This window comes from Talpa occidentalis, unplaced genomic scaffold (assembly GCF_014898055.3).
Source record: "Talpa occidentalis isolate TD23 unplaced genomic scaffold, MPIMG_talOcc4v2.1 talOcc4.6, whole genome shotgun sequence".
In the NCBI taxonomy this organism is placed as follows: Eukaryota; Metazoa; Chordata; class Mammalia; order Eulipotyphla; family Talpidae; genus Talpa; species Talpa occidentalis.
The window spans coordinates 9,064,503-9,091,964 of NW_023604972.1; the positions used below are offsets into that span (position 1 = coordinate 9,064,503).

Below are 27,462 nucleotides of genomic sequence, written 5' to 3' on the forward strand. Positions count from 1 at the left end.
TCTACAACACAGTCAAAAAACTCTTTGTAGAGGCCTCCCTGGTGGCACAGCAGGTTGAGCACAGCACTGTGAAGCTGTCCGCAGCTGCTGCAGTGTGAGTTCATTCTGGCAGGCCAGGGAGATACCCACATGGCATGGCAGAACTCTCAAGCCTCACCCGCTGCTCCCTTCAGCAGTGTCTTTGGTCCATCTGCCTGTTCTGCTCCCTGCTCTGTCTCTGGTGAATTCTCTCACCCTCCCGCACCTCTGACCTGTACCCCAGTTCTTGTATAAATAATCTAAAAAAGAAAAAAACAACTCTTTGCAGAAAAAGAAATCTCCACTTTCTACAAAGCAGTAGAACATATTTGAGCCAAATTGTCTGCTAGTGTTCTTTCTCATGGAAGCTTTCAAATGTGTTCTGGATGTATTTCAATCTTCTCTTTTCATTTGAGGTTCCATAAGGTCAACTGACTGTTCTATTATGAATTGAAGAACAAGAGTCACAAAGGAGTACCTGCCAGAATGCTGAGAGGGAGTCCATTCTCAAACACCCACATAAATCAATGGCGGATGGAGGATGCCACATGCCTAGTTTTTGCCAAACAGACTATCTTAAGGCACAAAGGAAGCACAAGGATGTTGTTGACCTCAGACTCATTTACTTCAGTCTGGAAAAATCCAGAGATATAACCAACACCTTTCATAAACTAATCCTCTTTGGCCATGGAATGCACATTCAAAACAAGTAGTAGTTTTGTTTTTTCTTTTTTTCCCACAACACAGTGTTGATACACATTTCTGTGGAAAATTCCATGGCAAGCCTAACTTACTTTCAACTATTTGGTCAACCAGTGGAGCAGACTTCTTAGGGAGAACCTACAGCAAAAATGAGTTTCTCAGTGGGTCCTTTTAATGTTCCTCACCGAGTGCTAACATCTCTTGACTTTCTATAATCTCTGCTTTATATGCTGCAGAATTTCTTCAGAACAACCTGGAAACTGCTGAGCCCACCTGGTTTTTACTTCTGTCCTCAAATTGTTAGATGAAATTTTTATCCACAGTCATCAGACACAGACAGGCTAAGCAGTAGGCTTTCTCTCACAGTTGGTTTAAAAATAAATTTGGTACATTAAAGCAGATGAGCATTCCTGTCTTTAGCACTGAAATATACTTTGTTGTCTATTCAGAAATTTGTTTTCAGTGTATTGGAAAAACAGGAACCTACATAGGTGTTGAGCTCAGAGTTGGAAAATAGAGGTGGCAAATGTCCCTAAACTAAGTAGATCCCAAAGCAGCACACAGACTAAGGGAGAAGACCTCTTCGGAAAGTGTTAGCACATGGAAGAGAATACTTCTACTCACCGTATTAATATTGAAATTGACACATGAAACGCTATATTTACACTGTGTAAAAAGCATGAATTGCCATCAATAGAAAAATAAAACATAGGAAAATATGTCATCTCTTTTCCACTGCAAAGATATTACTGAATCACACTTACCCAAATACTTGTGTTTGTTTGCTTTTTACTATGCCTTTATGGGTAGCAGATACTGAAAACATACATTTACAGGAAATTAATTGATTTGTAGTTGTATGTAGATTCTATTTTGCTCTTCCTCATAATTTCTAGAAGTGAATTAAATATTAGACATCAAAATATTTCCTTTGAATAAGCCCTGTGTGGCAGGGTACTATTTCTGGAGTTCTTTATTAAAAAGTAGATTAAATTGCAAGTACTTTAACTTCTCTAAAATCATGTAATATATTTCCTGACAAGATCTTATATGGTGAATAGCATTGACATTACTGAAAGGACTGATGAGGGTGCAAGATGTGGAAAGACTTTCACTTCACATCTATCCTAGGGGGGGCATGGAAGTTGGTGACAATCTGGGATAGACCCCTTCCTTCTGCCCCACCTCCAAATTAAGCAGAAAATTAATTTCACCTTCTACTCCATTAGAGTCAGAATATAAATCCTTGTAGCAGTAATGCAGAGTCAAATCAGCTAAATACAGTGTTCACCACCGTTGAAAATAAAAGTTTGCACAAAAGGTCCTGATCCATGAAAACAAGTTATAAAGAGAATACACAGTAGGTCCCCATCAAAAATGTGATGAAATGTGCATCTACATACCTACATAAATATATTCATAAACAGTGGGGAACCATTGAAAGAGCAAGCAAGATGGCAGTAGCTTTTACAGTTCTCATTCGGAAATTATCTATACGTAAACGTGCTACTTCTTGGTTGCAAAATCAGAAGGCATGGCAGACAGTACATCAGTATCGGGGATTTCTAGCTGTTGAAAGTATCATGTACTCAATTTTGAGAATACTTTTTTTTAATCATTGCTTTTCACTTAGCTGTTCTGTTGTCACAGAGATGCCCTTCAGTTGCTGTGGTAACAAATGAATAATAACCCACACTTGTGTAGCACTCCACAGCTCACACATTCCTTTCACATGCGGCACCTCATTTATGATCAACAAAAACTCAGAAAAGATTCTGAGGGAAGCACAGCTAGTATCCTGCCTACCCCCAGTTTGCAGATGAGAAAAAGACTCAAAGAGGTTAACTAAATTGCCTATGATCACACTCCTAAATACTTAAAGAGCTGGGAGAAAAATCTAAGCTCTCCTGGATTCTTAATGCATTTCAAAGTAGGTCTCATCCCTCTGTCTATGTATCTATCTTTCTCTTTATTTATATATTTATAGACTTTAAATAAATGTCTTTAGAAAATGCAGGATAGAATAAAGTGAGGTTGGTCAGGTTTTGTCAGAGTTGCAGAGCCATGGCCCTGCAGATGCCTCCGTGGGTTTGCCTTTTGGAGAATTTCTAAAGTCTGGCACATTTGACAGGAGCTAGCCAATTGTTGAGCTCTCCTGTTACCACCCCTCTTGCAGAGGCAGAGAGGAAACTTCAACAGTTTCATAATCAAACACTGCGTCTACACTGAAGCAAAGGTATGTGTGTGAGAGTGCATGCACACATGTGTGTCTCTTCATGCTCACAAATGCCTGACAAATGCAAACTCTCACTAACAGTGTAACCATGACTTCCAGTAGCCCATGAGATCCAGATACTTAAAAACCAGTGCGGTGAATTGCACTTAAGAACTTAAGAACACAAATACTTAAGAACCAGTGGATGAAGCAGCTAGGACAGGGCTGCCCAAAAAGCAGGTCTTCCAGGAGAAATTACTCTGACATAAACACAACAAAAGAATAGCTTTCTAAGTCACACTAGGTACGTTTCAAGTCCTCAATAACATATGCCTAATGGGTATCCTAGTGCATAGCTCAGCATTGACTATTCTGCCCGGCATTGGCTATTTAGCAGTGACTATAATGTAGTATAAAATGATGTACACTAGGAACATAAGTAATATTATAATACAAAGTCACTTCAGTAAAAAAAATAATAAATAAATATTGCTATCACGGCAGAAAATTATTTTGAATGGCACTAAGTTCTGGATACTGAAGTAGAGATATAGACCTGGCTTAATCCTGGCTCCTTGGTGATACCCTGAAACCTCAGAATCTTTTATGGGTAAAGGAAGGAGTGAGGATTCTCTTACAGAGGGTTGTCTTGAGGATTAAATGAGATGCATGCAGTGAATGTAAACAAGATGAATCAAAACACAGGCAGGAATGATTAACTTTTTCCACCATACCGCTAAACTCCACTGCCAATTGCCCCCCTCATTCTCCTGTATGGTGATGTGGCCTAATATCTTGGCACACATCACTTTGCTACCCAAAGTCAAAAAGCAACCAGATTTCAGTTATGACTTAACTGTCAGGATGTCAATGTGTGGTTTTGGCCTCATACCAATGCGTCATCTTAACATGTAATTAATTACTCTTCATTTGCTAATAACTAAGGCACAGTCTTTCTTATTGGTAACCAGCACTGAAGGAGAGGGTCTTATTTTCCCATTTCAGTTACCTCTAGAGACAGGGTCAGTGGACAGGATTAGCTTAGAAGAAAAGGAACACTTGTCTCATATCCTGGCACTACTGTCCTTTGTTGTGACCATCATAATTCTACTACAGAAAGCATTCAAATCCAGGCTCTTTCATGAGTTTACAAAGCCTCTGTGTGGTTTGGTTTGTCTCTCATGAAACTCCTGCTTCCTCAGACTCTGCTTTTGGCCACTGCAGGATGCCACCAGCACCTGGGGCCTTGGAGATTAAAAAGATGAGGGCTAGGACATCAACCTCTATGGTCACATTCCCCCAAACTTCAGGGGATGTGTATCAAGTTCTCCCAAGAACTTTCTAATCACATTGGCTCTGATCCCATGAAAGTTAAAGGCTCCTAATTTCAGTAGCTCCACAGATATCCCATGAGCACCCACCACATCTTCAGGAACACCTGTCTTAGAACACTCTTGCCCTTCCTGGAGATGAGTGGGAATGGATTCCTCTTGTTCTGTGTCCACACATGAATGAGAAACACCACGGGTAAAAATTTCCCTCCTTCCTGGATTCTCCCCTGTAATTTCAAATTTCTAAACTTTGCTTATAAATCCTGGCAGTGAGTAATGGGATTGCTACTGTCTGCACAGTCTCACTACCTTGGTATGCATTGGTAAAGCATGCACTCTCTAGTGTCAGATGTACATAGGAGAGCACTGTGGCATGACATTTTTATATAGAGACACAATTTCCAAAAGGTATGTTTACATGTCACAAAAGGAAAATACCATTCTTCTACTTCTGAAATGCCTTCTGATTGTTTAAGGCTGAATCAACTTTTAAGAAGATGAGGGTTCTGGAATGCAGCACTCAATGCCATTGCCCTTCTGAACATCTTCTAAAAAGTATTCTGTGAAACCATGTGATAGAGTTCCTGCTGCCCTGCTAAGTGATATCACACACACACACCTCTTACCCTCCTATCACCTCTGAGAAAATGACTAACTAGCGCAAGCTCTGATCTCCGCCAAACTCATTCAAAGTATCAAGCTAAATTATATGCAATTTACTCAAATGTAAGGGGTTATTGGCAAAGAAAAGAAAAAGGTCAAAAAAATAATTTGTTTCATTTATGTGAAGTCTAATATTCCACCCAGCATCTAGCTAAATGCAACCAGTTTTGTCCAACTATGATAGATGGTCATTTAATAATTTCACATCAAATATGGCCAAATTCTTTGTCATGTAAATTGGAAGCGCCCATTAATATTCATGGACTATTAATAACAGACATCTCTAGGTGAGAAATACTGCCAGTTGCTGCACTTGTGCAAAGACCAGTTGTTTATTATTGCTTCTGCTAAGCTATACATTCATTTCTGTAGGATTCCAATTTTTCATCAGCCAAATTACTAATGCACTTTTCTAAATTCCTTGATCCAGAGTCACTGTTATTTCCAAACTTCTTAAAATATGCAGTCACATTCGAAGAAAATACAGACCACATTCAGCCTGAACGCAGAATGACTTACTTGGGTGGCAGAAGAAACCTCCCCAGAGAAAACAGTTATTAATAATTGTAATTAATTTTGGTGGGGCAATATCCACAAAGATATGCAACACTGAACTCACTAATTTCTTTCCAGATAATTCTTTCTGACAAATAATTCATTTGGTTTCCTAAGTTATGTTAATGAGCTAAAGTGTCCTAGATGGATTTCCTGACTGGTATAGAAAATTAAAAATGGCTGCCCCTGACTAATCGTAGTGTTAATATTCACAAACTTTGAATCACTAAAAGTTCTCCTATAATATTTAGTCCTTATTTTTTGCAAAATTTTTTGTTGTATTTTTAAAAATGCCTTCATGATCAAAAGAACTGTGTTAAATACAGGCTTCTGATTTGAAATGAAGCTTATTACTCCCTAGGATTGTGTTCTTTCTGTGTTGGGGTCCAAAATGATGAGCAATGCGCTGGAAATACCCCTAAAGTGTTGGTGACCTGTAAGGAAGAAGGTCGAAGACTCTCCTGGCAGACCAAGGGCTATTTTGTGCTGCATCTAAACAACAGTTTTCTGCAAGGAGCACTATATTAGGAGTCAAAAAACCACTTCTTGGGTTTAACCTCCTGTAACTAGAAAGACATAGTATTGGGTAAATTAATGTGACCCCAAAAGTCTAGTGTGATTTCTATGAAATGGAAATGATTAAGTTGTCCTAACTATTTACAAAATCTTTGTGAGGATAAAGTGTGTTGATAGCTGTAAAATATTATGGAAAATATTTTAAAAGTGTTACTATATTTCTAATACATAACTCAGAAAGACAGCATACTTTAAAAGCTAAGTTCCTCTTCCAAGGCTGGAATATGAAGTTGGCAGCAATCCCTTCCACTGTTGCATGGAGGTGGGTAAAACATGCAATGATTAATGTTTATGTCTTGTTTATATTTATGTTGTTTGAATTTTAAGAAGCTTGTTAAATATTTTCCTTATCTAAATGTCTTTAACATTAGATATATATTTTGACTCAATAATGTTATGCAGATGTTATTGGAATTAGAGAAATATAAGTCCGTAACAATAAGCTTTCCTCTCAAAGCAAATATCACTTAATTGCACTATTGTTTTTTTTTCAAACTGGATTATAATTCTTGCCCCTTTAATATTATTTTGAGTGCCCCACTAGAATGTTTTGGCAAGCTAAGGAAACAGAAGGCCACCATGAACTTGAAATTCACTTTGTACATAGAGTTAAGGATCTAGGAAATATTTTACTCTCCATTGGCAACTAGGAAATAGATTTGAATACTTGATTTTATTTTTGATAATAACTGACATGTTATATTCCCAAGACATCTTCTTGGTTACTAGCATATAGCTCTCAGCCTGTTTAGATGTAGCTTTTTCATCTGATGTACTTGGTCTCTGGAATGTCCATTTCTGCTAATTTGACTCGGCAACAGTTCATTCCCTTGAATTCCTTTTTATAACTCATTTTCTTGAGGATTACAAAATCAAATCTTTTCCAAACCCATCTACTCTGCTAGAAAGAGGGTCTATTTCAACAGGATAAGGTGATTTACATATCATGTTCAGTATGAACATTGATTCTCTTGAAATCTATACATTTTTCTTTCCCTGATGACACCTCAATCATCTCTGAAATTTCAACTTCCTTTCATGCTCTAGTGTCATGTTCTTATTTCATTTGTGAATATAAACACTATTTCTCAGCAGCAGACTAAACATTTTTAATGTTTTATGTAAAAGTCTATTTGCTCTGTCAGAGAACTGTAATTGACAGTCAGTGTGTATTTGGATTTTTCTGTGCCTCATTATATTGGACAGAGAAATTGACCTTGCAGAGACATATCTAGTAACAGCATGGAAGGATAATTCTTGATAAATTCTCAACCTCACTAGTCAAAATAATTTCCTGCTTGGATATTGACATTTCTAATGTTATCTATTATTTTCCAAGACTATTTGAGTGATTATATATGGATCTCATAGTTTGTTATGAGATAATTTATAAATAAGTAAATAAGATATCATATGCATTGCAAGTGTCATATGGAGTCAAACAGTGGAATTGTAATTAATGTGAAGAGATTCACTAATGGAGAAATGCCAAGCTATATCAGAAAGAAACCAAATGAAATAAAGTCATCTCTATTATACAAATGAATCTAGTTCCAATAATTATCCACCTGTTAAAAAATAGCTATCAAGAGCCTCCCCTGGTGACGCAGACGGTTGAGCGCAATGCTGCGAAGCTGTCCACAGCCTCTGCAAGGTCGGATCCATACCAGCCCGTCGTCGAGAATCCCATCTGGCGAGGCAAACCTCTCCTGTCTCGCCCGCTGCTCCCCTCAGCAGTGTGTTTCATCAGTCTGCCTGTTCTGTACCCCACCCTGTCTCTGGTGAATCCTCTCACCCTCCTGTGCCTCTGGCCTATACCCCGGTTCTTGTATAAACAAACAAAAATCTTTAAAAAAAAAAATTAGCTATCAATACATGTAATCTAGTTTTATTCTGTTACATCTAAATCACATGTATATTTCCAAATCATGTATATATTATCAAATCATATATGTATATATTCAAATAATGTATATTTATTTCCAAATCATAAAAAAGCCATAGTTAAATACAAATTTGTGAAACTCATTTTAAGAATATACTGACAGGTGTCTTAAAATAAGTATTTTTAGGATCTTCAAAAAGATAAAATAAGGACAAATATTTATTTAAAGGAAAATCATTAAAGAAAAACCATTGGAGGACCTCCCCGGTGGCGCAGTGGTTGAGCAATGGGTTGCAAAGCTGCCCGCAGCCTCTGCAGGGCTGTTCGATCCCCGACTGCTCCTCGGCCACCGAAGGAGGGTCCCACATGGTGTGCAGACCTCTCCTGCCGCCCGCTGCTCCCCTCAGCAGTGTACTTCGGTCCTTCTGCCTGCTCTGCTCCCCGCTCTGGCTCTGGTGAATTCTCTCACCCTCCCGCGCTTCTGACTGTACCCTGTGCTTATATAAATAAATAAACAAACAAATAAATAAATAAATCTTAAAAAAAAAAGAAAAAACATTGGAAGTGAATATAAGTAGATAAGGAGAAGACTAGTAGGACATCTCTAAAATGTAGAATATAGCCATTGGTTTAAAAAATTATTTAAACATATTCAAAAGAAGAACTAAGAAATAAATATATAATAGAATAAAGGCAAAGAATTATTTGAATATAATAAATTAGAAAATACCATTCATTTAGTCAAATATATCAACTGTCAACGTACTATGTTCTGTATACTGTTCTATGTCATGAAAAATTAACAGTGAACAACACTATCAGGCACTGATATGTCAAAGGGTGAAATCAGTCAAAAAATAAATTAAATCAGGTAGAGTTAGTGACATGAAGAAATTATAAAGGAAGGATCATTTATACTGAGACTTGATATTTTAGATGGAAACATTAAGGAAGGTTTCCATGAAAAGGAGAAACAATAGTTGACTTCTAAAACAAAAGTTTTACCTTGATATCAGGCAAATTTTTAGAATAAATAATTTTGCATATCAATAGTCCTGAAATATTTAGCAGAATAAAAGTGATAATTAGTATCCAGGATTCCATTACTGAGAAAAGGATACTGTGATTAGGTAGTGCAGTAAAGTAAAAAGACACAGTGATGGAACCCGATTCTATAATTTACTTTTCTTGGGATAGAAGGTCCAGGGGGAGGGAAAGTGTCATAAGATGAAGCCAGAGAAGAGACCGGGTCTGAAAATGAAGATTTTTACAATTATGGAAAGAATCTGGCTTTTATTTCATATGGAATGCCAAATCATTGATGGACTTCAAGCAAAAGAATAACATCAATTAGATTTCACAAGGATCAATACATTGTACATAGAGAATATAATCCAGGGGCTGAATTTTGAAACAAACAATGACAAGGATACCATAATAGTCACTGAGAGAGATGACGGCATCGTGAACAGATGTGGTGGCAGTAAAGGTGGTGAGAAACTACTGGATTATCAATACATTTTGAAGGTAAAGCCAATAGCAAAGACAATTCAAAGTAAAACAAACAAAACAAACAAATATTGCTTTCTCCTGATATCCCATCATTATTGACAACTCATGAAAAAGATACAATAGTCGCACATTTGTTTTACAAAATCACCCTATTATTTTCAAATGTTCATTTTGAAACTTCCATTTTGGAGTCCCTGAAAAACATCTTTCTAAACATTAAAAGTCATATCTCAATAAACATTTTACAAACATTTCTATCAAATCAATGTTTAACTGGTGGGGATAATTCAAAACTTTGCAAAGTGTACCAGTTTTGTTTTGAAGTCTTTTATTTGCTCTTTCTCACTACGTAACTTTATTTGATCTCATCCAAACCAGACTCTTACTGTGCTTAAGAACTGAGTGGATAAATGAAAATCAGTCGGTCTTCTGTCAGGGTTTCACTTACAGGATTCAGACAATAGGTTTGCACACGGGTTACACTAACAATGCCATTTAGCTCTAGAGACAGTGGGATTAGGGAGGGTCTACCCTGGGACTCAGCTGTATTTATTGTCTGCATTTAATGGAGTGGTCTTTCTTTTCTCTCAGACCCCTGGCTCATTTGTTGACTTCATCCCTGATTTTCAGAGATTTCTACAACTAAGAACTCAAATCTTTTTCAGAGCATCTCCCTCCTGTCTTCCATCTATCTTCAGGGATTTGCTTTCCAGCAGTGGCTCCTGTTCAACTTGATTCAATAAGGGCAAGAATATTTTCTTCAGACTGCATTCACACTCACCTTTTCTTTCTGCAGCTGTAAGAACTTCCAGCTCCTTTGAGACTTTTAAGAGTAAATTGAAAATGTTCTTATTTGTCTAGGCTTAGCTGTTGGCTAATATGCTAAGAGCGCATTTTATATTGTATTTTCATCATAGCCCTTTGAAATGCTTTGCATAAAAGACCCTTTTTAACTGTCTTGGCCATTCCCCTCTTGCCTATAGAAGTGAGATCTGTGCTGGGGAGAAGGACTATTTATTTCACCTCCTTCTGCTATCTCCTCCCACCCCCCTTCACCAGTTCTCTATTGTTGGAAACAGGCACTTGATTTAAGGAGACTTGCCAGCAGCAATCTCTTTTAACTCCTTCACCACTGCTCGGGCTGGCTCTCTGGGTTTGAGGAAGAGCTAGCCAAGATGAATTATCTATTTACTTATAAACCTGCCATATGCGTGTACAGACTTTGAGCACATAATCCTATCTCTCACTTATGTTTAGATATCGTTAAAAGCCAGTGTCACATTCAATGGGGGGCTGGATTTCTTGGGACCAAAAAAATTATTCTAGAACATTTTTAAATTGCTTATTCTAACATGTTACATGATGGAGAATAAAATAGGTAGAAGAAAAATATGTTTCTTAGATGTCTACATGGTATAGATTTTTTTTTTAAATAAATCTTTTTTTTTCCATGTATTTATTTATTTGTTTGTTTATACAAGCACTGGGTACAGTCAGAAGCGCGGGAGGGTGAGAGAATTCACCAGAGCCAGAGCAGGGAGCAGAGCAGGCAGAAGGACTAAAGTACACTGCTGAGGGGAGCAGCGGGCGGCAGGAGAGGTCTGCGCGCCATGTGGGACCCTCCTCCTGTGGCCGGGGAGCAGCCGGGGATCGAACTGGCGCCGCAGAGGCCGTGGGGAGCTTCGCAACCCAGCGCTCAACCGCTGCGCCACCGGGGAGGCCCACATGGTATAGATTTTATATAAATACATTTTATATTATATGTGTAGGTAACCTATAATCTAATTTATGAAATACACCCAAAAACTGATATTGCTATTTTTACTTTGCAGATGAGAAAACAAAACCTAATTGAGTTTAGTAATTTGCCTCCAAATTACAATATTCAGATGGCCAAGATTTAATAACGCTTTTTACTTCAAATCCATGGTCTTTATAACTACTATATTGCTTCCCAGAAATAAGAAAGTGATCTTTGAAAGAATGTAACACAATGCTCACGAGTGAGGACTTTGCAGTTAAAATATCCAATTTCAATTTCTGGTCCCTTCCCATAATCTTTGATCTTCGCCAAATAATTGTATCCTGAATTTTCTCATGAGGTGTTTTAGTTTCCTATTGCTATTTAACAAATTGTCACAAACTGCTAAAAACAATAAACATTTATTAACTCACAGTTGTTGCAGGTCAGGACTGCAGGTGTGGCTTGGCTCTGTCCTGAATGTAATGTCCGTCAAGCTTACAGCCAAGGTCAGCTTGTCTGCAAGGCTCATCTGTGACATGAGTGGGGCTGGACCTGCCCCTAAGCTTGCTCTGCTGTTAGCAAAATTCCATTCCTTGCAGTTGTGAGGATAAAGAAATACATCAGTGTCTTCGCTGATTTTTGGCCAAAGAACATTCTCATCTCTTAGAAGCCATGTGTCTTGCCACATGGGATTCCCCAGTGTGAAGTTCAAACTTCTCAAGTTCAGTAAGAGAGAGTGAAGCAGGTACTGCCATGGAATGGATACAACCACCACACACCTGGGATGATCTACCTCCCACTGCCATTGTCATGTCCTATGGGTTCCATCTGCAGTCAAGTGGAAAGAATCATGCAAGGGCATAGGCTTCATGAGGTGAGGATCATGAGGACCATCTTAAAGGCCTGTCAGCCACAAGAATAAAAAGGATAATGAATAAAATATTAGATTGTTGTGATAATTACTGTGACATTGCTGGATCACTGTAGGTGCTCCTATTAAAGCTAAGACATTTTTACAAAACATACAAGGAAAAAGAGAAGTACCATAAAAAATGAAGACTAATTTCCTCAATGTAAAAAAAATATATAAATAAAATGACATCCTGCCTTCACTATTGCTTCTTCCACTGTCTTACATGATCAACCTTCTCGAAAGAGCATCTTATGTTCACCGACACCATCTCTTCACATTTTACCCAACAAGCTACAATCTGATTTTTCCTCCTCCAACCAGGGCCACCAATAAAATCTCAATGCCAAATCCAACAACTTCTGTTCTGCCCTAGCATGTTAAATAACAGCATATCTTTGAATACTGCTTACAAGTGACTCTGTCACATTGCTATATTTATTTTCTCTGTATGACTCTTGGATTTCTGTTGTCTAATTTCTGTCTTTCCATATTAGAATTTATGATCCATTTTAACTTACTAACAGAGTTAAAACAAAGCCTGATAGATTATAGGCATCCACTTATTGATTTTTGAATGAATGAAAGAAAAATAGCTATCTCACAAAACTACTGACAAATCTAGTTGGGAGTGGGCATTATACCTACTATCATGATTCACCATGGTCACTCACTCATCCACGCGAGAATATGAACCCTTTCTGCTACAACATGTTATAACTTATAAGCAATCTAAATTATTTAGTTGGCATAAACTTTTGTGTTCATAAAATGACTAGGATGAGAGTCATTCATTTCACTTGAATCCCTCCTAAGATTTTCTTTACAGAAAAAAGAAAAAAAGTAGAAGAGGGCATTTCAGTTAATGTTTGACTATAAAGAAAAGTAACTAAATATGGAAATACGCTGTTTTAATATATGATCACATATTTAACATATGGTGTTTTTTTTGTTTTTTCAGATTTTCTGCCATCCAATCAGTGTGAGCCACATGTAACAACATTTCTTCTAAAAGTTTTATTCTGTGTGTTAAAGAACTAGGAGTTAAATAACTGGCAAATTTACATATGACTTGAGTATATGGCCTTAAGCTTGAGAATTGATTAGGTTACTTCAAAACAAGCTTCCTTGGCTGGAAGAGAGGAGGCATTTTTAGATCAATAAATATTTATTTGCTCCTTCATATTTCCTTACTTTCCTTCCAGCTACACTTGTGTCATATGGCTAATTCTCTCCAAAAAAAGCTAAGGAAATGTGAACCAATGGATGTGACTTAGTGGCTGAGACTTAAGAAGGGATATGCCAGCTGCACGTTGTCTCTTGCCACCCCATGGCCAGTCCCAGTTACCCTCATGTTCTGGAATGCACAGCTACCACACGGGGCAGCTTCCCTCAGCCTGAACTTGAGTGATTGTGTCTCTGTGACCCCGCTTTTTACCCTAATACCAACTCAAGAAATGGTCCACTTTAGATATGCAAAATAAACAAACATGTTTTTGTTGTTAAAAAATGAAATTTTATGGACATGCTTGTTGCTATAGCATAACTTATCTTAACTTATAGAAATATTCCTGAGAAAATCTAACTTTGAAAGATAATTCTCCTCTCTTCTATGACTGGAAAAGCTATGACTGTTTCAACTTGACTATTTCAATTCAAAATACTAGAGAATCTGTCATGAGCAAGCAAGCTTCAAAATGATGACAGGAATTATTTTCTTACTTTTATGTTTAAATTTCTGTTAAACTTTTTAAATAAAACCCCTGAAATTATAACTGTAAAAGAAACTTTGTTGATGAAATGTGGAATTGAAAAGGAATAGGATAAAGGGCTGAGTGAACATAATTTAAAGTACAAATACACAAATAATAAAGAGCCTTAAAAGTAATGATCATTGCCAAAAAAATGAGATGAGACTATAGTTGACTGAATTCACTTACTGCACCTTGAATCCTCCTATTCAATGTATTCAATTCAATTATTATTGTAATATGATTAGAAAAAAATCAAATACAAAAACATGGCATGAAAAAATGGTAACTAAGTGAGGTGAGGGATGTTAATGAACTTGATTGTGGTAGTCATCCACAATGTGAATGGATAGTAAATCACCACATTGTTCTCCCTAAATAGAGATCACCTTTTTTATCTATTATTCCTCAGTAGTGCTGGAGAAAAAAGAAAAAGTAAAGCAAATAATAAGTCTCTTGATTAGGGTAAGATTTCAGAATGTTGAAATGACAAAATGCATACTGAACAAAAGCAAAAAGTTAGCTCATGGATATTGCTCTTGAGATTCCAGAAAACTAAGCACAAAGTCACAAGCCATTTGGGTGTGGCTGTGTTAAGTGGGATTGATTCGTAACTGGAAGTAATTAATTCATGGAGAACACGTATATTTGGGCATAGAAGATCTTACTTTGACAAAGATTAGTTGACCATAAATCTGTGGGTTTATTTCTGGATTTTCTATTCGATTCCATTGGTCTGTATGTCTGTTCTTGTTCAATACCATGCAGTTTTGATGATTATGGCTTTGTAGTAGAGTTTGAAGTCTGGGAGTGTGATGCCTCCATTCCCTTCTTTTTTTTTTTCAGGAGAGCTTTGGCTATTCGGGGTTTTTTGTGATTCCATATGAATTTCATCAATAATTGTTCTATTTCTTTGAAGAATGACATTGAAATTTTGATTGGAATAGCATTGAATCTGTATATTGCTTTTGGCAGGATGGCCATTTTAATAATGTTTATTCTTCCAATCCATGAGCAGGGGATGTCTTTCCATTTCTTTGTGTCTTCTTCTATTTCTTTTAACAGTGTTTTATAATTTTCTTTGTATAGGTCCTTTACCTCTTTTGTTAGATTTATTCCCAAATATTTGATTTTTTTTGTTTCAATAAAAAAAGGGATGGTTTTTTTGATTTCTTCTTCTTCAGATTTATTGTTTGTGTATAGGAAGGCTACTGACTTTTGCGTGTTGATTCTTACACCAGTGAGAATGGCACATATTAAAAAAACTAGCAACAACAAATGTTGGCGAGGGTGTGGAGAAAAAGGAACTCTTCTGCACTGTTGGTGGGAGTGCAAACAGGTCCAACCACTGTGGAGAGCTGTGTGGAGATTTCTGGACCTACTAAACATAGAGCTTCCATATGATCCAGCAATTCCACTCCTAGGTATTTACCCAAAGGACACAGAAACATCAATTCCAAAGAACACCTGCACCCCTATGTTTACAGCAGCACTGTTTACAATAGCTAAGCTTTGGAAACAGCCCAAATGCCCAAAAATAGATGACTGGATCAAGAAGATGTGGTACATATATACCATGGAATATTACTCAGCATTCAAAAAAGATAAACACATGCCATTTGCAGCAACATGGATGGCGCTGGAAGGGATCATGCTCAGCGAAATAAGCCAAAAAGAAAAAGAAAAATACCGGATGGTCTCACTCATAGCAGGAATCTAGAAAACTTAAATAAGGGACCAGGAAAACGAATAACTATAAGAAAGTGAAAATCAAAATCAACAAAAAACTACGAACCAGAGACACTTTTAAGGGGGCGGGGGTGGGAGGGGAGAGATTGGGGTCAGAATGGGGGGCTGCAATTGTATGGGGAATATAAAAATAAAATGTATTATTAAAATAAAAAAAAATAAATATAAAAAAAAAAAAAGATCTTACTTTGAGTTTCAGCTTTGTCACTAGTTATTGTGATGCACTATGAAGTTGTGTAAATGCTTCGAGAGAGACAGATGAAAAAGGAGCATCACAGGTGTGAAGCCAGCCACTGCCAACTTTGGACCATGCAACATTCCAGGTACTGTGTGGGGGGCTACAGCACTGACATCACCAGCCAGGTCCCTCAGGGAAGCTGCTGGCATGTGAACAGAATCACAGTTCCCAAAACTTCCCCTTGAATATGTGCCTTTGCTTGATACGATAGAGTTGCTAGCCACATTCTACTTTTTTCAATTTTTATATTACTTTTTATTTCCTTACTGTATTGTTTTTATTGGTATTGAAGTAACAATATTTTATATCCTTCTTAGTGTTTTGACAGTATAGGATTTCCCTTGGTAGCCCTCCCTGCACAAGTACTCAGAGTCCTCCAACATAGGCCATTGTATTTTCCCCCATGCCCTCACCTTTCCCACCCTGCCTCCCCCTCACCCCTTTGAAAACTAAAGAGCTTAAGTTTTTAAGGATTAGTTTTAAAAGCTTGTCTTCGACCCTTTTGTTTTTTCTATATTCCACATATTAGTGACACCATCTGATATTTGTCTTTTTCCTTCTGGTTAATCTTGCTCAGCAGAAACCCTTGCAACTCCACTCATGTCATTGCAAATGGCACGAGTTTATCCTTTTTGATTGCTGAGTAGTTTTCCATTGTGTATCTACTTCTTGATCCACTCATTTGTCTTTGAATAGCTCCTACTCAAAGGATGGGACTAAGGATGTTAGCCATAAACAATGAACCTCTCATCTAGAGAAAATTTTCCTATTCACCACCTTTGGACAACCTCACCTTATTAATTTCTTCATTCATTCATTCATTCATTCGATAGGTATGTATTGAACAAATGTTTTGTACTGTGGTAGGAACTGTGAATTTATACTTCTTAGCTAATATGATCAAATATCTATAAATGCACAGTATTAAGTAATCAGGTAACTGTGTTAATAAAATTAATCATAGGATGCTGTGGGGACACCAAAGAAATACTTCAATGTCCTTATGTTAAGAAATACTTCAATGTGCCTATGTTACTGGTACTGGGGTAAGATTTCATACCTTACAAGAAGGAGATGTAGGGCCTCCCCAGTGGTGCAGTGGTTGAGCGCTGGGTTGTGAGGCTGCCCGCAGGCTCTGCAGCACCGGTTCAATTCCCGGGCTGCTTCCCGGCCACGGGAGGAGGGTCCCACATGGCGCGCAGACCTCTCCTGCCGCCCGCTGCTCCCCTCAGCAGTGTACTTTGGTCCTTCTGCCTGCTCTGCTCCCCGCTCTGGCTCTGGTGAATTCTCTCACCCTCCCGCGCTTCTGACTGTACCCAGGGCATGTATAAATAAATAAAATAAAAATGAAAATAAATCTTTAAAAAAAAAGGAGATGTAGTAGCTTTTCATCTTTATGTCAATTTTTGTTTGGTAAATTTAGTATAGGGAAAAGGGAGCTCTTTCAGGACATGGAAATATTATGTGCAAGTGTACAGAGGTTTACTTTGAGAATATCATCTACTTGGTTTTTTTATTATTTTTTTATGGATTATGAAGTAGGGTGGGAGGATTTTCTTGGAAACCAGCCATTCATTTGCCAGGATTTAAAAATGTCCTTATAACAGCTCACCTAAAAATGTTAGCAAAGGAAGGAAGAGGAGTCATTCCTTTCACATTCTTATTTAAAATTCAATTTGAAAGTTGCTTTTCTAGGTTATATTTAGACATTTTCGGGTAATGGAGAGAGAGGCCTTATCATCTCAGCACATCGGCATGCACCTTGGGTTTGTACTTTTTAAAGTAATTACAGGGAAATGTGTGTATTTATAGTTGACTTTGACTTTCTTACAATTATTTAATAAGGCAGGCTCGCAATCCAGCTCTCATGATCTAAGAGCCTGTAATCTCTCTGGGGTCTAATTATCTTCTGATAACCTTGCCCCTTGATGACATCTGTATTGCTATTATAAAACATGTTTATCTTGGGAAAGAACATATATTTTGTAGTGTAATAGCATTAAACTGTCAGACTTGAGTGTTAACAGCCATTTACCCAAAGAGCTTTCAGAAAAGATTAGCACAAGCATTATACGTGGCTTATCAGACAATCTAAGGAGATCAAAAGTCATTTTTATAACAACTAAATTTTTTTCTTGGAAAAGGAAACTTTGAAGCACTGAAACCTGGCTTCAATATTCACATGTAAGGCTATCTACACTTTTACTGAAGGATGCAGCCAATTAGGATGGACACACAAGAAAGACAAATAAAATGAAAAATAAGCAAGGACCACACCCAAAGGATAGGTTTTAACTCCTAAGAGTACAGGTCAGTCATCAGAAACTGCATGATTCCTGCCTCAGCTCTGTACTCTGTGAGCTCTGTACTGTCCTGCGTGAGCTTGTGAGAGGTATTATTTAGTTTCTCTCGACCTTGGTTTTCGCAGTTGGGAATGGGGAGAATAAGAGGAGGGTGCATGATAACAGTATTCCACTCACATTACGTGTGAAATGAAGACAGATGTTAGTGAAATGTTCATCAAAATGATAAGAACCTAACAACCTGGTAGGAAAGCTATTATTTTCATTAAAATTGCCATCATTATTCATTCATTATTCAACAAATAGGTGTTTCGCAGCTTGATGTTAATCATCATGATAAAGTAGGAGTACAATGTTGAGCAGAAGGAATGTGTTTTTGGCCATCACAAAGCTAATAATAAATATGATTACATTTCATTATTATTCTAAAGCACTATGTCTTTGAATCTTCAGTAGAAATTTCCCTCTGGTACTGACATTTGTGGTTAAATCAGAGAAACTCTCAGTGATCCCTAAATCCAGGATTCTATCAAAGTAGATTATACACAGAGCTTCACACTAACCACGTTTTCTCTAAAAGTAAAGAAGAAAGAGAAGTCAGTGTAGTAGTTATGTCTAGTGTTCTATTTATTCCAAACATGGCATTACATTGTTATTCTTTGGAACTACATTGAAGCAGGTATTCATTTCACTTTACTCAAGTGCCTTCTTAGTGCCAGTTGCTCTGGGATACAATTGTCAATAAGGAGTTTTATTGTAAAGGAAGGGTATAGAAAAATTAACAGCTACAAAATATATTTAGCATATCAGAAAGTGGCAAGACTTAAAGACAAAAGCAAAATGAGATCTATGGATACAGTGCATAAGTGAAAAGGTTGTAATAAACAGAAAAGCAAGAGAGGAAGAGATGGCTCCATTGAAGAAACTGAGACTAAGAAAGATGGTTTTATTTATTTATAGACTCAAGTATTTATTTATATCTTATCTTTGCTTGAAAATCAATTTCAGGTGGCTTCCAAGCAGACATAAAATATAGCTGAAGAAGATAAAAGTAAGAAAATCCAAGCAAAGGGAAAATAATGTAGAGGAATAAAATAAAAAAAAAAGTTGTAGGTTTATGTACAATATTGTTTTCCAAATGCAAAATATTGTCTTTGAGCATTCTACTTGCCAATGTAAAGAAAAACTAATCAATTACAAAACCCCAGTAAATCCTTAACACAACCACCCAATTGATTTTGAAGGAACTAAACTATTGTTGGAATTGAGATCATAGGGGAAAGTTTAAACAAGACATTCCACAAGATCATTAGAGTAAATGTAGCCATGGATTTCTTAGCGTCATTTATGATGAAGCCCTTCCAATGAAAACAAAAGGCTAAATATCAAAATGCAATTCCATTAACAGTATTCCACAAAGCAAAACAATGCAGTCCAGTTACTTATCTCAGAAGACCTGACTGAGATCCAACAGAGATTTTAGATGATTTCAACAAATGTAAAATGTGTAAGAGATATTTTCTTCAAAAAATAACATTTTAAATGGAAATTGTATTAAAAAAAAATAACATTTTACTCAACTAAAGAAACTCCACCATGTCCCACTAATACTGCCATTCTAGGAGGAATGTGACAATTTTATAAAATTTGAGGAGCATTACACAGTTATTACTTTGAGACAGAGAGGAAAATAAACTTACAAAAGACCCAGAGGTAGGCTTGGAAAAGGCAGTCTTTAAACTTTGGTATGTATGATCTTTCTTTGAATTCCCAATTGAATATTCTTTCTTACAACTAGATTTCTATCCCTTCTTCCTTATTTCTCCCTAATAATTTTAAACATTTAATTCACATGTTTTTTTCAGATTATTTTTGGTATAAAGAATTAGTGGTCTAACTAATTTTGTTTGATTTTCTTGATGTTTAACCTCCTAGATTTTCCAAGAACAAATTATATTATTTCTATAGCAATAATTATACCACCATCATTCCAATTCTTATACTTGGTACATTTGTCTTATCTAATTGCATTGGCTAGTATATGGGGAATAATGCACTACCAATGCAAAGTACAAGATTTCTTCAAGTATAGGAAGCTATTGATCTTAAAATACCCCTTGAATTTATCTCCTGATAAGGGACAAAGTTACTCCAATAAAACTATGGCACACTATAATGACATCATTTATTTCAAGACACATCTCACTTTCTGAAATGCTAATAGGTTTTAAATGCATGTGTTAGAATAGAATTAATGCTGGTATATTGAGTGTCATGTTTTTTCTGATCTCTCTAGAATTTGAAGGGATTTTGTTCAGCGTTTCATAATTTATAATGACATTTTCTTTATGGTTGAATAGGGTATGGGGGTTATATATATATATTTATATATATATATTTCTAAAATAATCTACCCACTACTTTGTTACAAGTTTTATCTACTATATATTTAATTTTACTTCAATATTTATGGAAATGATTATATGATATTTTGTTTTATATACATTAGTGATTATATTTATTCCCAGAATCACTATTTGAAATGAAAGTATCCATCTCATCTTTCAAATGTTTCAAGGTACTTGGGGGATGTAAAGTATTACTTAATTGTCTTTTATAATTCCAGTGTACCTATTTTAAAATTGCTCTCAGAGTGTCCATTTACCTTTAGTTCTGCAAGCATGAATTCTTCCATTTAGAATCAGATGACAATCTCTGGCTGTGGGTTTTCTTGGGTGCAAAGTTATTTTGCTTGCTATTGTATTCAGTTGACTTTTTCTCTCATAAGAATCCCATTTTTTCCTAGCTTTTGGAGACATCCTTAAGCAGTGCTTTTACATTTGTCTCTGAAAATCCCTACAGGGATTCTATTTTCAGGCCAGTTTTAGATTGGTTTTTAGGTTTGAGGTTTTCACACTGCATGAGTGATTTGGAGTTCTGCACATATATGTGGTTTTGCTGGATGTTCTTATTTCTCCTCAGGATGGTTTCCATTAGTGGCTCAGAGATATAGCTTACCGTGAGACTAGGATCCTGGATTGGTAAACGGAGATTTTTAGATTACAATGAGCAAAGAAATAGCATCCTCTTAGATTTGAGGACTATGTAAAGATTCTATGACCAATTTCCTACTTATATCAGGCTGCATCCTCAAAAACACTCTGGCTTGCTTTATCATGAACACTAAAGAAGGTAAACCCAAGATGAACACACAAATATTAATATATCCCTATATCTTTAGCCCCCAATCATCCTAATCCCTTTACTGGGAAACACCTTTGGTTCTACACACCATGTTCTGGTAAAAAAAAATAAACTCTCCAAGATGTAATCCCTTACAGTGTATCTGACATCTAATTTGGTGATGTATCAGTCGTTAAAGATTTGTAATATTTCTGAGAACTGTCGACCACAAATTCCCACAGGTACGATTTCTATCCTATTCCCACTGTGACTTTGGATTCCCTGTACGCTTCTAGTCTCAAGGACCTCCTTAATCTCCAAAATTCTGATTATTGGACAGATCGGAAGATGGCGGCCCGCAGGATCGTTGAATTGCCTCTCCCCACAGGTATAACACAAACCGTATCGATGCAGGAAGCAGTCTTTGAAAAATAGCTGAGGATTTGAGGATCAATGTTTCCACAAGGAAGGGTAGGAAGGCCTGAGACACAGTCCATTAGGAACAATATTGGGGCACTGGGCACTAGAGTCAAGAGAAGGGAGCCTCCCTGTGGGGGACCGAAGGGCTCACTCACACCGAAGTTGCTCTGGAACATGGAACCTCATGGGAGAAAGGGGTGCATTCATCCAATGTGGAAAATGGAGGAACCTTCCTCTGAAAAACAGTATGACTTGGAGGAGCAGAGATTGGTGAAGGTACAAAGACCAAACTAAAGAATGTACATTTTTAAATATTAGAATCTCAGCATGAGGGGTGAGAGGGAGATAAGGTTCATCCTTAAACAGAGACTACTACACACCTTGTCTGTACCCTCCTTTGCCTGTGTTGCATCAGGATGGGGAGGTACCACATTGACTGAAATCAAATATTGAGCCAGAGTTGGAGGGTAAATGTCCCTTTCTTTCTTCTATCAGGGGTTTACACCACTTCCAGTAAGTCCTTGAGTCTACCAGGCCACACCAGCCCACAGTAATTGCCGATACATGAACTTCTAGGGAAAACTTCATAGAATGTGTGGGTAGCAATGAGCAACTCATCTCGCTTCTGGAGTTCTCCCATTGCCAGCACCTTCAGTCCCCAGGAAAACAACTAACCTTCCCCTCCCTGAGCTTCCCAATTTCCTGGCGCTCACTCACCCACAGCAACAGCAGGAACCAGGTCTCCAGGGAAGCCGGGTCTCCAGGGAAGTCTGTCTGTGGAACGTGGTGGAAGTGAGCAGATCCTGCCTGGGGCTTGTTTTCAGCCAGTTCTTGAGGGCCTTCATAACCCCACCCCCTCCCCTGCTTAGGCTTCGAAAGCCCCTCTGACATTAAGACTGTTGCCACCTGTGGTACCTACCTGTAGCCCATATCCAGAGCCCCCTCACCCTTAGCCACTTCACTCTAGTCTGAGCCTTAGGGAAAAAACTGCCTGCAACACCTGCTGAAAGCAAGTCAGCTCAGCTGAGGGCTATGTTGCAGCCTGAGTCTTCTGGAAAGGTTCTGCAGAGGAGCCTGCCTTGCGTTGACAGTAATTACAATACTTCCATCAGCTCAAGTGGCTACAGCACTCAGGAAGGACTATGCTCTTTACATTTTACAGGAGTCACCTCTCTCCCCAACACCCCAGCCCTCTTCCAGGCTGGGTTCTTGGGCCACTACTCTGTGTGGGTTCTTCAGCTCCAATATCCTGATCGTAATTAGGCTTCAGTGTATATATAAAGCAACAGAAAGTACAGCAATCCAAGGCCACATCCTAGACCAATTCCCTGTGACCTTCAGTCCTAACATAGATCATTACATGGGGGGAGGAGGGGTAAGAAATATCTCTAGCATTATCCCTAGAAACAAATATCAAGCACCAAAGGGTGCGGGTATGTAGAGGGATTCACCTCAATCAATGGATCAAGGCAAAACTCTGTGGGTAGGGTGGGGTTAATGCAGCAGAGCTCAGTAAGCTACTGTAAGAAGGTCTCAAAGCAGCAATATTGACACCCTCTGAAATGAGAACAATGGATGGACAAAATGAGAACGACACGAAAATCAGAGAAAACATAACCAAGTTCTAAAAAAATACGATAGCTGAATTTAAAAAAAATACTATGAAGACTCAACAGCAGACTTGATAAAGCAAGGAGTGACTCACTGAATTGAAAGACCAGCAAAAGGAAAAAATAATTTTAAAAAGAGCATAAGAGATTTGTAGGACAGCAACAAGAGGAACAGCACTGACATCACAGGGGATCTAGAAGAGAAAGAGAAAGGGACAGAAATCTTATGTGAAGAAATACATAATTGAGAATATCTCCAAACTGCGGAAGGAAACAGATATTCAGATTCAGGAAGCTCAAAAAGTTCCAAATAAAATAAACCCAAACAGATGAATGCAAGACATATTAATTAAATTAAATTAAAGACACAAATTAATTAGTTAAATTAAATGTCAAAAATTGTAGCTAGAGAATCCTAAAATCCACTAGTAAAAAATCAAAGTCACATATAAGAGAATAATAATGAAAGTATCAAATTTTTCATTAGAAAACTTACAAGCCTGAAGGGAATGGCATGGTGTATTCATAGTACTGAACGGAAAAGACTTCCAAAGAATACTGTGCAGAGTCTGGTTATCACTCTGTAGGGTAAAGAAAATGTCAGGCTTTTCTGCCCTTCCGCCATCAGGATAGATGATGGATCCTTGTCCTGAATGCATGCCTGATGGCGGGCACCTGGAGTAGGGTGTGGGCCTAGGTAGATGGGATTCACCTGGGCTAAGACTGTGCTTTTAAGGGCGGCGTCACGGGGACGCCAGCAGCAGCAGCCAAAGCAGAAGCCGAAAGAACGAGCACCGGAGAGCCCAGATAGAGTGAAGACTTGCTGGGGCAAGTCTTGCTGGGGCCTCCCAGCCCCCCAGCCAGCACCCCTGCCTGCCATATGCCTGGTGAACCCCAATAAAAGACCTGCAAAAAACCACTGAGGACTCTGACTCCTACTTTACCCGGTCTGCATGGAATCAGAAAACCTGCACTGTGTCCAGTCCTGCCCTTTACAACTCAGAATTGAAACTGTGATCAAAAATTTTTCAGATAAACAGCAGTTAAAAGAATTCACCTCTTCCAAACCAGACTTGCAAGAAATTCCAAAGGGAATTTTATAAAAGAAAAGAGATCCTACTTAGAATCAAAGCAACACCAAAAGCATAAACTATGAAGGGAGATTAAAATTGGGATTTATTAGAATGAACTTGAGATTAGCTTGTTTTCAATTTTAAATGGGTTATAAGCATAGAAGCCTATATGTAAAGCTCATGGTAAACTCAAAACAAAATTACTTAGAAGAAACTATCTCATACCTTTCACAAAAACTGATTCAAAATGGATTAAAGATTTGACTATAAAACCTGAAATCATAAAATACATTTTAAAAATACAGGCAACACATCCCATTACCTTCAGTGATGTCTTTGATGACTTGATTCCAATGGCAAGGGAAACAAAAGCGAAAACAAATAAATGGGACTTTATCAAGCTAAAAAATTCTGTATAGCAAATGAACTGCCATTAAAATGAAAAGATATACTACTGAGAGGAGACAATAATATTTCCACACTGTACATCCAAGAAGGGGTTCACATCCAAGATTTATGAAGAGCTCATACAATTCAACAATATGAAATCAAATAACCCAATCAAAAAAAAAAATGGGCTGAAGAACTGAATAAGCACTTTTCCATAGAAGATACATAGAAAACCACAGACACATGAAAAAAAAATCTCACCATCACTTATCAGCAGGGAAATGCACATCAAACCATGATGAGTTATCACGATATACTTGTGAAAATGACCCATGTCACAAAGTCCAGAAACAACAAACATTGCTGTGTGTGATGTGTAGAGAAAGGAACTCTCTTACACTGTAGGTGGTAATTGATACTATCCAGTATCTTTTAAAAAGTCATGGTCATAAGTCAGAAAAATCATGTTTTGTTTTGAGCACTTAATATTCCAGTACTACCAAAGCACTTAATATACATTTAATCATTTGATTCTCAGAACCTGACAGATTAGGAAATATTAAGTCAATTTCACAATTAAGCAGAGATGCTGCAAGTTTAAAAACCTTACTCAAGGGCTTATCACATGTATTTGCCTTTATTGCAATTCAAAACCAATTTATTAGGACTCCAAAATGTGTCTTCTATCCATTACACACAATTGCCTATAAATTAGGTATCAAGCTTACTTCCAAGTGCATTCCACTTTTATGAGAAGTTTTGGCCTTGATGTTGCTTTTTCTGGGAGGGATGTTCTCATCTCTTCACTACCTGCTTGATATTCTACTGAGAATAGTAAATGAGGCCCTTTGACTTTGGACATCTAACCACATAGTATTCCATGATCCTCAATTTTCAAAAGGGTGTGGATTAAGTTTTCAAAATTTCCACATAAATCATTCTATCCTGGCACATATCTCCTGCCTAAGCTGATTGGACACTCTTTCCGACAAGACTCTTATTACAATATTTTCCCTATGGTCTCTGGTTTCCAACTTAGTTGACATGTTTTCTTTCATTTGACCAGATGTCTTGGAATCAAGACATCATCTCATTATGACTGACATGGATTCTTCCTGGCCGTATCTGACTTCACCCATCCTGGTTATGTCCATGTCTTACTGCTTTAGAAAAATAACAGAGTAGGAAACCATCTATTATTTAGCACTAGTATTATATAATATATAATAGTATATAATAGTATATAATCATATATTATATATAATATGTATATTTTTTCTCTTTAAATATATGCTAAAGTCAAGACTACAAAGGCATGAGTCTTACCCCATTCTTGTCCCAAAGGAGACAGGTGGGTTGATGTAGAGCTATCACGAGAACTAAATGGCAAAATAGCATCCCCAGCTCCATCCTCTCCCGAATTCCCTTTACCTCTTGTCCACTCTTTCTGACTCCTTTGCTGCCTCCTCTTCTTCTGTCTTTCCTTGTTAGGACCCACGGCTCCGCGCTCAGCCAGTTTCTCTCCCGGCTTATTATTTCCAAGGGAACTTTGCCTCCATTTTAATGTCCCACAGTCTCCTCACACTGAAAAGGCTCAAAATGCAGCCCAGCCTCCTTCCTCGAAAGCTCGACAGCAGGATTGCTTCGTGTGACTGATGCTGGTGAGAGCAGGTCCTTGGGTTACCTGAGAAAAGTCTCACCAGAGCTCCCCTTTCAGCAGCACACAGCAAATTTCCCCGTGAGGCAGAGAATATCCAAAAGGGCAGGTTTGTAGGGAAATAGAGAAAGAAAATGAGAGGGACCTCCATTGTCATAGGTGGAGAGGAGAGCTGCCCTGGAAGGAACTGGTTTATTAAGAGACGCCTGCATAGACACAGGTGGGCAGACTCAGGAAAAGAGCTGCATCTTGCCAGGGCAGAATTTGCACTGAATGCAGTGATCTTCTTGGGGGGAAGGGTTCACCCTCTTGTGGAATTGTTATCCATTGTTAAGTTAATTGCTTCTAGGGTGTGACTAGGTTCATTTGAAAGGACCAGTGATTCTCCACAAGGGCTCTGCTCAGCCTCCCTTCCCCTCCTCTGGTCTGCGCCTCAGGATACTTTTTATTTAAGTTTTTTTTTTTCAATTTTATTTTATTTTATATATTTTTACATAATTTTTCATTTTGCACAATGCATGCTTTTTATCTTGGTTATATTCCCCATACAATTCCCAACCCCCCCTCGTTTTGATCCTACTCCCTCCTCACTCCCACCCCACCCCCACCCCCGTAAGTCTCTGGTTTATAGTTGCTTGTGGATTTTGATTTTTACTTTATTATAATCCATCTTTTTCCAGGTTCCTTATTTAGGTTTTCTAAATTCCTGCTATGAGTGAGACCATCCAGTGTTTTTGTTTTTCTTTCTGGCTTATTTGCTTACTCGTTACAACATCTGATTACTCCAGATACTTTTTACAGCATCTGATACTTGCTGTTGCAGTAGCTGACTCCTAAGGATTTTCATTTCTACAGCTTGTTTAATGTCTTGCTAATCATTTCTCACCCTACCTCCATTTTCTGGTCTTGTGATGCCTCCCTCCTAAATTTTCTACTCTGCCTCTATCAGTGCCATAGGTTTGGTTTCATGCCTCTTA

At 37.7% G+C, this 27,462-nt stretch overlaps 1 long non-coding RNA gene across 2 annotated transcripts in view; it reads right to left on the minus strand.

Annotated features, from left to right (window-relative positions):
• LOC119260942 (uncharacterized) overlaps positions 1-26,728 on the minus strand; it is a 105,559-nt gene extending 78,831 nt beyond the window's left edge. Inside the window, exon 1 of one of the 2 annotated variants that reach the window (XR_005128864.2) lies at positions 26,260-26,728. This is a non-coding gene — a long non-coding RNA (uncharacterized LOC119260942). Of the gene's footprint in view, positions 1-11,632; positions 12,097-26,259 lie in introns of those variants that run through there. The other variant, XR_005128862.2, reaches the window with a different exon arrangement.
• Positions 26,729-27,462: the final 734 nt, after the last annotated feature.